The 13876-nt window shown below is 45.3% G+C and overlaps 1 long non-coding RNA gene across 1 annotated transcript; it reads right to left on the bottom strand.

Moving 5' to 3' along the window:
• Positions 1 to 453: 453 nt before the first annotated feature.
• On the bottom strand, positions 454 to 2318 carry LOC121667414. The gene is made up of 2 exons (XR_006017065.1): positions 2205 to 2318; positions 454 to 2098 (listed from the first exon to the last, which is right to left on the bottom strand). It is a non-coding gene; the product is annotated as an uncharacterized LOC121667414 (long non-coding RNA).
• Positions 2319 to 13876: the final 11558 nt, after the last annotated feature.

Here is a 13876-nt window from a genome sequence, read left to right as displayed (position 1 = left end):
TGGAGGAGAGGAGGAAAAAAAAAAAACCCGCCTGGGTGAGAGGATTGTGGCAAGCCAGTCCCTGAATCCCACATTCCCCTCCCCGTGCAATTTGTTTTTAGTTGCCTCCTGAAGAACCCCCTCCCTCCCCGTAGGAGGGAGTGGCCTTTTAGGGATCAAGGTACGTTGGATTATTTTTTTTTTCCCCAGTTTGTGTGATACTTTATTAATAGCATGGGGCAAGAGAGAGGCTGAAGGGTGGGGAGAGCAGGGGAGGAGGGTGGAGAGAAGGAAAGAGTTCTCCTCCAAGTCGTGTACCTTGAAATAACTCAAGGGGGAAAAGAGTTGCAGCCTCACTTGAGTTGTTTCAAAATCTTCCTGGGCGCTTTTACTTTTTCTTTTGCTTCTATTTTTTTTTTTTTCTAAGGGGAGGGTGTAGAAAAAGAAAAAGAAAAGAAAGAAACTGAGCCAAAAAAATTTTGAAGGCTTGATCTTGGCTTCTATACAAACAGATGTTGCCTGTCATTCCGTTGTTAAGCAGGCAGCAGATCGGAGCAAGCAGCAGCAGTTTAGGGGGAACTGCAGCAGAACTGGAAAGTGGGAGATATAGAGATATGTAAATATATTTTTCTTTTATTTTTTCCTTTTTTTTTTTTTTTTGGTGTTTTTGGGGATTTTTTTGCTCTACACATAAATATTTTTCCCCTGGAATTACCTCTAATTACAACATGTCTATCTTCAAATTTTGAAAAAAATTTTGTTCCCTTTTGAAATGGGCAAAACAACCCCAAAACCAAATGGAAAAGCTGTAGGGACTTTCACCCAAATTTTTACCAGAGCAGTTATTTTTTTGGGCTGGTTTTGAGAGCTTTTTTTGGTTGTTCTTTTTCACACGTGTAGGGAAGAGGGGGTTCTGTTGGAAATGCTTAAGGCATTCTCGGTAAGTGAACATTTGCCGTGAATCAGGTCAGGCATTTCGGGGTTTTCCTTGCTGCTAGCCCTGCTTCTGGTGGCTTTACCCCAGAGTTCTGCAGTTGTGGAGCTCGAAGGCCTCTCTGACTCCTCTCCAAGTTTTAGGAACGCTGCAGGAGGCAGACCCTTGTTGTTTGTCCAGCAGAAGTTCTCCCGAAGCACCAGCCTGGGGCCCTTTTGTGCTCTGCCTGTGCTGCCTGTGGGTTTCATTCCCCCGTCCTTTTTATGCCCTCGGATTTTTTCTTCCCCACTCCCTTTTTCACTTCTCCCCTCTGATTTAATCGCTGCCTTGTCGGGAGCAGAGAGGAACCAGAAACGCGGCGAGCTTTGAGCCGAAAGAGTTAAAAGTTTCTTGGCACCAGAGCAGCAGTTTAGCAACAGATCAATTCATTTAAATGAAAGAAATCACAGCCCGAGCCATCTGATTTTGAAATTTCACATCTTATGCTTCCACTTCAGAACAGAGCTTCTGTTTTTCTTCCCCCTTTATTAATTCACGCTGCTTTTGTTCGAGGCTGGTGGGTTTGCACAGAAACTTCGTCTGGAGTCAGGCTCGGTTTTCCCTTCAAATCTGAAATCGGGGGGTGGCTTCATCTTCTGCTTCTGCTGTGGAGGCAGCTCTGCACGCCAACAGCTGGTGGCAGGGCTGTTTGCGCCCTCGGTTACGGTGTGTTGGGAACAGCTCTCATTTTCGGGATAAACAGGCACCTCTGCACTGGGAAAAGGAGTGGTGTCCAGCGGGGTTTTGTGTGTGGAGGTCTGGCTGCAGGGGTAACCCAAGGAACCGTGTCCGAGCGGGGATTTTCCCTGCCCAGATCTGAAGTTTGTGTCCCTCCAACATCTGCAGCACCAAGTGGTTGCTCAGAGCGACTCCCTGACGGAGGAGTTCCATTATCCTACACTTTCCAGTGTACACAGAGCATAACCCCCATCATGCTTTTAATATTCCAGCCTGAGAAGGATCACAAACAACTTTTTGTTGCTGTTTGTTCATTTAAATGCGCTTGAGCCTTGGCACCAGTCCCGGGAGTTTTGTTGCTACGTCAAGGAAAATGAAATAAAGCAACTCCTTGGCGGCGAAGTTGGGAATTTAAAACATAATAATAATAATTAAAAAAAAAAAAATCTAAATAAATTTAAAGAAAACCTGTAAAAATAAAAACAAGAAAAAAAAGAAAAAATCTTAAAAATTAAAAAAATGGATCTATTGACAAATCATAAAAAATGTTTAGAAATGAAATTCGGTGGCTTACGCTAGAGGAATGTGTTTGGAGGAGGACCCCGCAGGGAGCTGGGACGGGAGGTTTCACCGTGGAGCCTCTTCCCGGTGGCATCGCGTCCAAGAAAGGCCGGGATGTTTGGGCTTGGGTGAATCCTACCGTGGGCAGGCGGAAAAAGGGTGGGGTGGGGTAGGAGGATGTGTGCAGGGGGGGAATCCTTTTGCCAGCAGGCTGCTCCCGAACCTCATCATCCCTGCACCCCCTGGATGAAATCCTCAGTGGGGAGGAGCAGCCTTAAGTGGGTTAAAAATCGAGGTGGTGTTGCTGAGAGGAGGGAGAAGTGTCAACCTCCACCTCTGCCGTGGTTGCTGGTGGGTCTGGCTGGTTTTAGGTTTTATCCTTGCCTGGTCTCCCAGCGGATCCCGAGCGTGCCGTGGGGAAACGCCGGGATGGCGAGCGCCGGCCCGTCCCCCCCGATATTGGGAATATTTCTGTGGGTGTCGTTGTGGTTACATCACAGCGCGCTCCTTCCTCATCTCCATTCTTGTGCAAAATTCAAATAATTCCCCCCTCCCCGATAGCAGCTGTGCATGGGGGTTTTTTTAAGTCGCTCTTTAACATTGCGAAAGGAACAATAAAATGAAAGGCAAAACCGGCATCTTAAAACTTGGCAAGTGAAAGCAGCTTGGACTGGCAGCCAAGAATCCTGCTGTGGTGCAAAAAGAATAGCATCCACGGAGCCACCACAATCCAGGGTTTCTCCTCTTTTAACAATCGCGTCGGCACAGAGAAATAATTATTCCTTGTATCAGTGTTAAAAGAGTCAACAAGCTTAAAAAAGCTTGCTTGGTGAACCTTCTCCAAAGCAGGTAACGATGTTCCTCTTTGATTCTGCTTTCTCCAGCTGGAATTTTGGGATAAGGATCTAGAGATGAGGACTAATCACTTTAAGGAGTTGCTGCGTGTTACTAACTGCCAGGGAAGGCGTTTGCCGGGACGGCCTCCCCGTTTCTTTATTTTCCTGAATGGCTTTGGTGGGAATAGGACTGGCAGACTTCTGGAGTGGTTGTGTTACAAGGAATGTTTTATTTCCACGGGTTTAATTCCTCGTGCGGGGGGAGGGCGCGAGCGGGTTGATCCAAGGTGGGACATGGAAAATAATCATCCAAAAAAAAAGAAAAATTAGGATCTTGGTGGGGCGGGGGGGCAATTTCTCTCGTAGGAGCTTGGCTGTTCCTTTTGCTTCTAAAGCTGTAGCCTCTGGGTGTAGGAAAACAGCATCCATTCCTTGAAAATATGCCATGAAAATATCCGTAAATATTTTGTCTTCCAGAATACGTTCCCAAGGAGTTGGGCCTAGCAATATGGCAGCGCACGTTCCTTAGGAAATCCTGCAGAATGCTGCTGCTGCTGCTGAGGTAATTTGGATTCTCAGTCAGTATCTCCCTTTTCCTTCTAATTCCTTAAAATTATTTCAAGCCCAGAAATCCTTAAAGAGTTCCTCTTTAAACCTAGGATACAGTGCGTGTGTGTGTGTGTATGTATTTTTATAGGCCTAGTTTCACTGGGGTTAAAACTGGGGGGGAAAGAATGGGAATTATTTCACAGTTGTGTTTCTTATTTCCCTGATTTTATGGGCAGAAGGACGAAATGGCAGCAAGCAGCTTTTTGCTCAGGCACACAATGCATTCCGTAGTGATCGATTTTCCTGGACAGGGCATTTCTGCTTTGTGGTTTGCAAGAAAACCACCCACAGACCAAACCCCAATGCTGGGTCTTTGGAGATTTTATTTCTACATATTTCCCTCTAGATTCCCTTGGCTGTAAATCTCTAAAATCCCCGCTTTATATTGGGTTGTTACTGACAAAAATACGTTGTATTTTTGGTTGTACCACGTACCAAAGCCTTGTTGATCCTGTGTGCACTGATATTATAAAATTAATAATTAAGCAAAGTATGCTCAGTATAAGGGTATCACAAACCTAAATATAACTACCTTAATGTACAGGTTGAAACTTTTTATTTGTAATCTTAGCATTGGAGGCAGATACAGGGTGATGCTGATTGATTTGTTTGCCTCTGATGGATTTTCTGCCACTGTGTGTATGTTCATCAGGTTTTCACAAGGTACAATAGCTGTGTGATTAATCAATGGGGGGAAACATTTCCAACCCCAGATCTTGGCTAATCCGTGGCTCTCTTTCCATCCCCCTGAATTTATTGGATACAAGTGAAATTCCTGTTTAAAAAGCAGCGCTCATTAAAAAAATAATAATTAAAAATCTCTGTCTTTCAACAAACAAAACTGTTGGTTTGCTGCTGCATTTACCACTTTGCTGTCTTAAAGATTGTCCACGAGTTTGTTTTGCCAAAGGAGCAGGTTGGTTCCTGGATGTCTGTAATTTACAGCACACAGGTGCCATGGAATGACATCCCTGCTCCCTGTTCCCCCAGGGCTCTCAGGAATGCAGAGCGGGACAATCACATTTACAGTGGGGGTTTATTTGCAGCTTTTCCAGGGATAGCTCTTGCTGCTTTCCCCCTTTTTCTCCCGTTTTTCCTCCCAAGTGAAGCTCTGGCGATGGATCCCAACTCTCCCTCTTCCCTTTTGTGCTGGAAAAGCCAATCAGGTAGCAAGGGAGGTGCAGCAGGGATCAGCCCTCCTTTAGGCAGGGAGAAAAGGGTGGGTTTTGCCAACAAATCCCAGCTTTCCTCGAGCATGTGCCGGGCTCCTCAAAGCTCTGGCTCAGGTCTGGCTCTGGGTGTTCCCTCTGGGCAGAGCTGGGGACACGTGTCCTGTGCAAAGGCCACCCAAATGTTACAGCTCAGTTTCCCTCATGGATTTGAACTATCCCAGGGAGAGGAGATTAGCCCAGGAATTAATGGGAAAGAAAGAAAAAAAAAAGTTTTGGAGCTAGGTAAAGTGAGGAGAAGTGTAACCTCCCCATGGATATTTCAGTGAGATCATCTCATACGAAAAAAATCAAATATTTCTCTGCCAGAGACATTCAAATTAGCTCACTTCATCGACATAACTGAATGTAAAGAGTATTAGAGTTAGAATGGATATGCTGAATATAAAGCAAATATTCTGCCTTATGCAGTTTTACCTAACAGAGACAAAGGGAAAAATTCCCTGCCGTGGGAAGGAATCCTGGTGCACACAGCAATGACTGACCCCAAATACTGAACCTATTAGGCCCTGTTAGACAACCTGGATCTTAACCTCAGGTTCCCTGCAATAAATGAGCTTTGTCGTGGAGGGCTGGGGTTATTTTTGGCCGGGTAACATTTGTTGTGTTCCATTTGCAGCTCTGTTCCCAAGGAGGGCACAATCCATGCGCTCCCTGCCCCACTCCAGCCTTGACCACTGCAGGGACAGAGCTTTCTCCACCCCAAATTCCAACAGGAAAGCCATCCCGGTTTTTCAAAGATGCTACAGCATGAATTTTGGCTGCTGGAAACTTTGGGAAAAGCTGGACTCTTTTAAGGTGAGTGTCAGCGTAGGAATTGAAACTTGGAGGATGGATTTAGATAACCTTTGGGCAGATGGTGAAAGTTTAACATCTATTGCTGGGTGCAACAGGAGTTTCTTGCCACCCAGCGATTCCAAATGAAGGAAAATTGTATTTTATAATTGCATATTTACCAGGCTGGAAAGGTTGAAGTGATTTATTTTAAGAACCTGCACCAAAAAAAAAAAAAAAAAAAAGGGAGAATTTTCTAACAGCATCCAAATAGCAAAATCCTTTTCCAAGTGGTGCCTGTTTGATTTTACAGAGGATAATATTAACTTGCACCAACACAGTTTGTCTCCTGAAGGAGGAGAAGTGAAAAGTTGGTGACACTTTGAGCAAGAGTTGATCTCAGTGATTCTCTCCACCAGCTCCGTGTGGAGCTCACAGCCAGGCTCCTTTCCAGCCTGATTCCCCACCAATAAAATGGGAAATATTCCTTACGCAGGGAAGAAAACTTGGAAACCTCAGGGGAAGGAGGGACGTCTCTTGCTTGCAGTGGCAAAACTTTGCTTTTCAAGCTTTATTAGAAAAATCCTTAAGAACATTTATCTTTGTCTGTGTGGAAGAAATGCAGGGAGTTGGGGTTAGGGGCAATTTGCAGCTTGTTTAGCAGAGTGAAAGGGTTTTTGTTTTTCGCCTTTAAAAATAGAGTTAAAGTAGAACCCCAGCCCAGTCAGTAATGACTTCTCTGAAAGTTAAAACAACTCTCACACAGTTGTTTCTTCTGCCTGCCTCATCCAGGCTGCCAGAATGGAAACAGGACAGCTTTTTGCAGGGTGGGGGGTGGCTGCGTATTGTAATTCTGTTTACATCCCAAAATTTTGCTGTTGGATTATTTCCTGCCCTGTTTTAGTGATATACCTCCAATGCTGCTTGTTAATTAAATTCCTGTTAACCTCAGTACTGTGTAATCACCAGAAATTCTGTCCAGCAAAGTGCTTGTGAGGAAGAAACCCAGATCAGCTTTGCTTTGGTTGGTTTAAAATTTTATTTTATTTTATTTTATTTTATTTTGCTGATTTTCTTGCAAAGGCTCACGTGGGAGTGCTGGAAGCTGTGGCTTTATGTCATAACAAAGTCAATAATCCACTCTGCCCCCCACCCTCCACGGAGGGGCTTGAAGGTGCTGAGAGAATGAAGGCTCCTCGCTATAACTCGGAAATTCCACCTGCACAAACACTTCTCCTCTTTCCATCCCCCCCAAAAAGTGTCCCCCAGGCCTTGCAGTGTGAGCAGAGATCCCTGCCTGGTGCCACGAACCCGTAGATCCGAACTTGTGCTCATATTCCACACAAGCTTGTATCTATAGGTCTGTGTCTGGCTGGCAAGTGCACACTGGGCTGCTGCTGCAGCTCACCTTGAAATATTCTTCGCTCTTTCTGCCTTTCCTCCTTTTTTTCCCTCTCCTCCCTCCTTGATATTCTTAATTTTTTTTTTTTTTTTTTTTAATTTAGAGGAATATAAAAGTGGAGCTGCAAATCTCGCCCTGCAATTATCAGCTCAGCTTTCAGCTCTGGGCAGTGCTCACCTCTCCCCATGCAAAGGGTGGTTTGCTTGGCTGTGCTGAGGAAAAGGGGATGGGGGGAGTTTATTTGATGTCAGGCTGAAGAAATTAAATCCCACCCATGTCCTGCCCTGCTCTGGTGATGGGGATGTGACAGGGAACGTTCTTGTGTTGTTCAATAATGAAACAGATAAAATCATTTCATTTCTAAAGGAACATGGATCAATTATTTCCTTGCTTAGTCCAGCAACCTGTGAGAGGAACAATCCCTTTTCCTCCTTTATATCCAGGAACTCGGAATCCCTTCTCTGACACAGGAGGGGCTTGGTCCTCCAACTCCTTTTCTCTCTCAAAAATCAGTTTATTATAGAATCCCATTCCTTCTGATTTCATGCTATTTGTGTCTTTTAAAATAGTTTTTAAGAGAAAATAATCATGCTGGAAAGTCCAAAAGAAGTGGCAGGGCAGGAAAAAACCCTGGAAGCAGGCAGTGCAAACCCTGCTGTGGAAAAGTAACCTTTAAAGTTGGGAGAGCGGAACGATTATTGTGAAGAAGTCATTTTTTAAAACCCCAATGTACGGATTCTATATGAAAGTAATTAGGCTGTAAACTCAAAATAAAATCTGACTATTTCTTTCCAGCAGCTTTCAGTGTTAATTCCACCAAAGATTTGCTCTGCATTTCCACTTTTAAATTTCTCTGAGTTTGAACTTGGCTGCTTTGACACACGCTGCTGTAGGCCAAAAAAGTTGGTTTTTTCCCCTCTTTGCTGAATTTCCAGGGTTTTCTATGTGTTTTCTATTTATTGTGGAAGCATAAAATGATGTCAGAGAAGTCCAACCACTCTTCTTTCTCCATGTGAGCTGAAACTAGCCGTAAAAAAAGGGAAAAAAATTGCATTTTGGAGTCCTGTGTGATGTAAAGTTGAGTTTAAAAGCTGGTGCTCAATATTTCCCGAATGTTTGGACAGGAAATCAAGGAATAAAAGCTGATGAGTGGTTTCCAGCAGAACTTGAGCTCCTGAATTGTTCTGTTGTGGGGTTCTACCCGGAGCAGGGACCTGGAGTCTAACTCTCCTTTGGGATTTTGAGAGTGGACGTTGTTCCATCCATGGTGGGATGGGCAGAGGCTGACCATGGAAGCAGGATGAGATTGCATCTGACTGTGGCAGTAAAAAATGGTTTTCCCAGAGGGTCTGTGAATATTCTGGGTTGGTTTGGGGTTGGCTTTTTAACTGCTGTGAATGTTCACCCCGTTGGATTCCCACGTGCTGGCTCCAGGGGAAGCATGGGCTCGCTTAGTCTGAGCTCCAAGGAGAAATGAGCTGGTGAAACCCAATAAAATCCACATTTCTGTAGGGTGGTCTCTCCTCTGTAAAGCCATTTGTGGTAGAATAGGCTGAGAAAAGCCTGGAATTGGTCATGGATGTTGTGGCACTTCAGGTGACATTGCTTGGGGAGTGCCAAAAGACCCCTGGCAGGGGAATTGGGTCAGATATGTCCCAAAATGGGGTACCACAGTTTGGTTTGATGGGGCTTTTTTTTAATTAGGAAATCAATACTTGAATCATAGAAGAGGAAAGAAGAAACAGATTTATTTTTTTTTCTTCTTCTCTGTAAAATAGTGCAATTTCTCACTGAATATGTTGGGACCTGCTAATCAATACCCCATTTTTTTTCCCTCCCTTTGGTGAGAGGCTTGGTCTAAACACAGCTGGATGCTTAGAAAGGAAACTTTAGAGAAGTGGCAGCAGAAGTGGGGTGAGCTGCAGGCCCTGTGCTGCTGGGAGGAGAAGCAGGGAGTTATTTCTGGGGCTGAGCAGGTTTGCTGATTGCTCCTGGTTTTCTGGGATGAGTTTGGGGATGCTGTGGCCTCAGCTTTGTGGGACAGCTTAAAAGAAGCCTCTTGCAGGCTCTTGACTTGTTCAGGGAGGATGCCAAGGAGAGCACCGCTGGCAGCACCACCAGCACAGCTTCTCTGAGCTCAGATTATCCAATAAACCCAATAAAACCTGTTCTTAGTGAAATTGAAAATGCATCTCAGTGTGTCTCTTGTTAAACTGCCCCCCCTGTTCTTTTTTGGCTGCAGCCTCCCCTGTTCTCCCCCCGCCCCTTTGTTTTCCAGCCTTTTGAAAAGCATTTCATTGTGTTTCCAGCCTTAATTTGTGTTTCTGTTCTGCTGCTTGTGTTCCACTGCACTTCATTAAGTTCTCAAGTGAAACTGTGGTCTGGCAAAACGATGTGAGGAACCTTGAATTGTGTCTTCCTTTTAGGATGGAGGAGAATAATTGGAGTCTGTGGAGCTCCTACCTGTGTGGTTCTTACGAGGGGTTTTTTTATCATTATTATTTTCCCCTCACGTGGGGGGTAAGGAGCTTGCATTTGTGCAGCAGCTTTGATCCAGGTGCCACCCCGAGAGCACAGAGATCCCTTCATCTGTCACTGATGCACAGAGACTGCTGAGGCTCAGAGCCCTTCGCCCACTTGGAGGCTGCAGGGGACTCAAAGGCATGGAAGGCACTTCTGGAATCAAACCAGAGCACCTGGATGTAGGAATTACCCCCAAAATGTCCCAATAGCCTCTCCAAAAATCGGGGCCTTGATTAAAATGCAGCCCCTTTCTCTGGCAGTGGGCAGAGTGGCTGCTTTAGAGGTAAAAAATAAAATCCTCTCCTGTGTGGCTGCATCTGGGGAGGCATTGCTGTGCTTGTGTTTCCTTCGGGCAGAGTTAGAGTTGAAAGCAGCAGAAGTTCTTTCTCTGAGGAAGCAAAGCTTTCCCAAACCTCCTCCTCTTTTTAATATTTGGTAAATCTGCTTTTTCTCCCTCAAAATATGGTGACCACGTCTCACTCCTGTTGCTGACTGAGAGCACCTGCGAGGTCTCCTGCACACGAGGATGTCCCGTGGTCCCCACTGGGGGATGAAAAGGGAATTTATTTGTTTGTTGCTTCCTTTCCCAGCCTGGTGAGGAGCACAGGGAGCCCTTGTCAGCAGAGGAGCACACAATAGCACTCGGGTAATTAGAACAGCCATATGCAGTGGCAAATGGGATTCGTGATAAGCAGAATGGAATTGTGTACCCTGGAATTTGAACCGTATCCAAATACTCTTATTCAGATAATCAAATCTGGTTAAACTCTTAAAAGGCAGATAAATTTCAGTATTCTGTGTATTTCAGTAATCTGATTTTTTTCCTCCCCCCTCCATCTCTTTTTGTTTATTTGCTTCTAATCAGTAAGGGAGAAAATAAGAGAGGAAATAAGGAGAGGATGTTTTTAGGGGAGGGATCCAAGACTGGGACACCTGCCCTTGAGCCAGGCAGGCTCCGTGACTCTGGGAGCACTGCAGGGGTGGCATTCCCTGAGCTGGAAGTGCTCCAGCTGGGCTGGGGAGCCTTTGGTTGTGCTTGTGCAGGTTCATGGTGAGATCCAGCCTCACCAATCCACCAGGTTTTGCTTCAGCTTCCGGGCCATCACCTGTCAGTTCCTTCGTTTTTCAGGGTGCAGGTGTGAAACCAGCCTTGGCTCCGGGTCTGAGTTGTGCTGTGCAGGGTCTCAGTCACAGAACAGGCCTGGAATAAGCCAAAAAATCCCCCCCAGAATGTTTTGGGGTCATTTAGAGTCATCAGCACTTAAGGCTTGTGCCACCTTCCCCCCTTAGGGCCAGCACAGGGTGCTCAGATTGTGTTGTGTCACCCTGAGCTGATGCTCCAGCTCCTCTCAAAAGCCCCTTTTGGTTCAGGAGCGAGAGCCCGGTCACCTTTCCCCTAGAAAGGCCCAGAGATTGAAATGGAATATTGAGCAAACCTTCAGATTGCTGCAACCCTGCTAAAAGTTGAGGCACGGTTTTTGTAATGTGTTGAAGAATTCTAGAGAGCTTTCAAAATATTTACTTGCTCTGGATTTCAGCTGAGCCCAGATGAGGCTTCTTTCCCTACTTTGCAGCCTCTTGGGCTTCCAGCCCTTCTTAGTGTGTTTGCCAGACTTCTAGGAGAGCTCTCTGAGCTGGAGTAAACCTTTGAACCTCTTGAGGTTCCTCATTACAACCAACTTCTGATGAAGTTTCACCAAATAAAGCTGATGGGGTGAGATGACCAGCAGGAATCACGTCAGCATTTCCAGTGTGAAACCCCCTCCTGTCTGAGGTTTATGAAAATCAGCTGGAAAAAAAAAAAAAAAAGAAAAGATCACTCCAGGCTGAAATTTGGCAAACAGGATTTCAGCCCTCCAACTGGAACGATGTCATTTGTGGGTTTTCTATTTATTTTTTGCTCAATGACTTAAGGAAACACATTTGCTTCGGAGTATTTTCTGCTTTCCCACCCCCTCCTTGGCAAGCCCTGCCTGGGATCTGAAAGGGAAGGTGGGTTCTTCCTTCTTCTGCATCCTTCACAGCCTGAAAGATGCAGAGCCAAACCTCAGCTGATGATTTTCCTGATAGTAATAAGACAAAATTCAGCTTCCTTGACCATCTGTAGCAGGTGTCCATTGCTGGAATCCTGTTCAAAGGCAGTGGGTCTGTAAATGCATATAAAATGTGATTTAGTGCAGGGGATTAATGCATGAGGCACTGTTTTATGTCAGCATTTGGGAATATTCTGCCCTCAGAGCCCCTGCTTTTCTGTGTGGCTGAAGTGCTGCTTTACACTGAAGCGTGTTTGAGAAGATATGGACATTCCAGCCAGGCTGTTCTCAAAAATCAGCTCTGGGTTGGGATTCTCACTCCTGGGGAAATTCAAGAGGAAATGCGGGTAGGGGAAGCAGATTTGTGAATTTTTCTCTCACCTGAAGCCTGTGAGGGGAACAGGCAATAAAACCAGTGATGAGTGAAAACTTCCCAGTCCAGACTAAAGCTTGGACCTGGTGTCTCCTGAGGTCTGTGACACAGGCAGGTGGTAACTTCAGAGCTGGAAAGCCTGGATTTGTCTGGCAAGAACTGCTCCAGAGGCATTCTCTCTCTGTTTGAAAATAAATATCCACTGGATGTGAATCCAGTCATTCCTGTGGTAGGACAGCAGCTGGATTCACGTTTCCCTCAGCAATCAGAGAGTTACACGGAGTGAAAAGACACAATTTTTTAATTACACTGTTGCTTTAAAATAAGGCAGGCTGGGCTGGGCTGGGCCAGAGATTCCCTTTTGTCCCCAGAAGTGTGAAATCATTTCTGGGATTCTGAAACAGCAAGAGGCCTAAAAGGGGTCCCAAACAAAAGGCACTGGGGCCCCATGAGTAGGAACACAGAGCTCCACACGTTCTCCCTGTGCCACTGTTCAACAGGAACTTCCTGACATCGATAACGCGTCGTAATTGAACATTGTCACTGGATTACAGATTCGCCCTAATTGCGTAATTAGGTATGATTGTGCTAATTGGGTAAAGACATAATTGACAAAAATCACCCGAAAACAAACAGGGAGCTTGGTGCCACCACAAGGAAGTGTCACAAGTGCTGTGCCTGCCTCCTGCTCTGCTCCCAGGGAGCTGCCCAGGCATGGAGAGGGGACACGGAGGGACACAAAGGAAACTGCTCCTGTTTTAATATTTGAGCTCAGTTCCTAAACTCCACGCTTCCTGTCACTACTACCAGCAGATATGCCATTTGACAGCATGACTTGAATGCCTGGCACTTTTTCCTGCTGGAAATTACAGTTCCTCTGGGATGCAGATACACTTCCAGCAGGCCAAGCTTTGAGGGAACAAAACACCTGTAGTGAGTGCTGAGGCCATAAACGGGGCCAATTTGCCAGGAGAATTTGTGCAGCGGGATGGGGAGGTGTCTAAAAGTTGACCCCAGAGGGTGAGTTAGGTGTGAGACCCTGGGATGGAAACTGCTCTGGTGTTTAGAAAGTTCTTGAGGTCTCTCTGTGTGGAGATGGAAGAGCAGCAGGGAAAGGTGGAGAATCACTGGCATTGGCCAGCCTGAGAAAAATGTGGGTTATTTTGGCCTAAGTCTAAAGTAAGGAATTTATGATTGTAATTTATCCACGAAAAGACCTTTGCTGAGTTGAGGATACAAATGAAACAAAACTCTCTGCCTCTCTCTCTACCTTCCATTTTAGATAAAATTTTGAAGAGTTTTGGGGTTTTTTGCTCAGCTCTGGTTATAAATACCTGGTGTGCAAGGGGTGCCTGTGTCAGTCTCAGTGTTAACAGCACCTTCTCACAAAACTGAGCAGGTAGAGGTAATAATCTATAAATTTGCAATCATGGAATGTTAGATGTTACGAGATGGAGATGCAGAGAAATACTTGCAAGGATAAGTTGTAGAAAACGAGTGGTTTAGGTGTGTGATACTGAAATGGGTTCGTTTATAGCTGCAAAATACAAAGCAGGTTGGTTTTGGAAGTCTGGATGGGAATTTGTCTCCTCTGTGACCCAAAGATTGGGTAGGATTTGGGATTTTCCACCAGCCTAACTCAGCACTCAGATTCACTGCCTTCCATAAGAGATACTTGAGCTAAACAATCTCATTTCATGTCAGAGAAAAGCTGTTCAGTGCACAGAAATGGTGATGTTGCATCGAGGAGTTGGGTCCAGGATGCTTCTAGACAAAGCTCCTGGTCGGAGTACAGGGCCAGAAATCCGTGTTTCTTTATCCAGAGCTGTGGTTTGGTCACTGCTCTAACAATCAAATAGTTAACAGTGACTCTGCTCTGTGCTCTTAACTAAAATACGTTGGATTT

This window comes from Corvus kubaryi, unplaced genomic scaffold (genome assembly GCF_017639235.1).
Source record: "Corvus kubaryi isolate FWS band 111438036 unplaced genomic scaffold, C.kubaryi_AGA036_p1.0 37367, whole genome shotgun sequence".
Taxonomy (NCBI): Eukaryota; Metazoa; Chordata; class Aves; order Passeriformes; family Corvidae; genus Corvus; species Corvus kubaryi.
The sequence above is the reverse complement of the archived record's forward strand: the minus strand, read 5'-3'. Positions and strand labels throughout refer to the sequence as shown.